General features: G+C 32.5%; 1 long non-coding RNA gene across 1 annotated transcript; it reads right to left on the bottom strand.

Moving 5' to 3' along the window:
- Positions 1–229: 229 nt before the first annotated feature.
- Positions 230–1,634, bottom strand: LOC123706498. Its single transcript, XR_006753406.1, has 2 exons — positions 1,416–1,634; positions 230–1,141 (listed from the first exon to the last, which is right to left on the bottom strand). It is a non-coding gene; the product is annotated as an uncharacterized LOC123706498 (long non-coding RNA).
- Positions 1,635–1,865: the final 231 nt, after the last annotated feature.

Below are 1,865 nucleotides of genomic sequence, written 5' to 3'. Positions count from 1 at the left end.
CTATTAAAATAAAATAACAGGACGTACCATAATTATTTTTGAAACTGTTTTATATTTTGAATGATTTTAATCAAAAAGGAGCTTTCTTTGGCGCTGCAGTAACTGCGGCGAACGACGGAACTACAAATTAACCCTTAAATTGTCACCCCTAGATAACTTGTGTTTATAATGTCCAAATTTGGAGGACGTATTGGAATTAGGATAGAAAAGAGGAAAATGAAAAAAAAAATTAAAAATTTTAATTTTTTCTATTGTTTTCACTATGTCACATAAAACGGACATTGCCAATTATATGTACATGTTCGAACCGTCACATATAACGGACATTGTACATTATTCCTGCAACCGTGGTACATGACTACAATGCACATTTTCAACTCTGTAATTCAAAATTATTATCAAATTATAATTATGGAGGATCTAGAATAAGCTTTTCAAACGTCTGTCTTAAAATGTTGGTTAAAACTTTAACGATATCGTTAAAAATAATGGATTTTAAAAAACGACAGTACTAAAAATCACAGCCTAAGAATATGCTAAGAATTGGAATAGAAATAGTATTACATAGCCTGAGAACTTATCTAATACACCAAGAAAGTCCTCTTCCCATTCACTAAATTGTACAGTTTGAAATGTGTTTGCTTCATCGTATGCAAAGAAGTCGTATACCATGCCTGAAGTACCAAAACGAACAGGAAATTTAAATCGCTTTTTTTGGATTCTTTGGCATATATTATATCCATTGTCTGCCTGTTTTTTAATTTGTAAGGTATTATATTATTTAAATTTTCAAACATTGGGTGGTATTTCTGGTAAGTAACATGATGCTGTGGCTGAAGAACTACTGAGAAGTAGGGAAGATTCATCTCACACCTCATGTAATGGCTGTAATTCTGCAGCAATAATATTTTGTTGATGGTAAAAATTCTGACTTTTTGAATCTTCATTGTGTCTCAAATCAATATGTCGTATAATTCCGAAGGTATGGTGCTGGGGGTAAATGATTGACACTGTTATCATAGTGAAATCACTCCTGTAGGTCTACATTTCCTTCGAAATCGACATCTCAACTCAACGCCAGACTCTTCAGCTTCCGCCAGAGGTAGTGAGGGAATTTTTTATTGATTGCCAAGTCATGCTCCTGTAAAATATAATAAAAATAGAGAAAAATATATCAAAATTATTCCGTTGAAAATGGAGGGCCTTATTGGCAACGTCCGTTACATAGGACATGTGAAGAATACCCTAGTATATACTCCAAGTTGTCAACGTCCGTTTTATGGGACATCGTATATAAACGAATATTTGTATACCAAATATTGTAAAATATGTCAAAATTATGTCAAAATACTATACTTACAATCGTATTCTAACTAATAATATAACATTATAAGCAAAATAGCCAAAATACTTACAGATATTATCAATTTTATCAAAAGAGTCAAGAGATCCGTTTTTTGCAATTTTCAAATGGTCACCATTCGCGACTGTACATGGCTTTGGTAAAAAAACCTGCATGTACGCGAAGGACATAGCTAGTCTCTTCCCAATATACCGATTAGCGAAGCTTAGGTCTGCCATAACAGCGCCAGCATGTGTGTAAATACTATGTCTTTTAAAACGGACGAAATCAATTTAAGGGTTAAAACGTGGTATAGATAGCTACACCTAGCGCCATCTGTTGGCAAATAGAACAAAACTATTAACCATGTATTAAAATAACACAAGCCATTATTGCTTGCCGTATGCCTAAAAATTATTATGCATTTACATATGAATGTATTTGCTACCAAAATTCAATTAATTACATTGGATGTTTAGAATCTACAATCCATAAGAATATATAAATTGACTTTTGAAATTCA

Source organism: Colias croceus, chromosome 3, assembly GCF_905220415.1.
Source record: "Colias croceus chromosome 3, ilColCroc2.1".
NCBI lineage: Eukaryota > Metazoa > Arthropoda > Insecta > Lepidoptera > Pieridae > Colias > Colias croceus.
The sequence above is the reverse complement of the archived record's forward strand: the minus strand, read 5'-3'. Positions and strand labels throughout refer to the sequence as shown.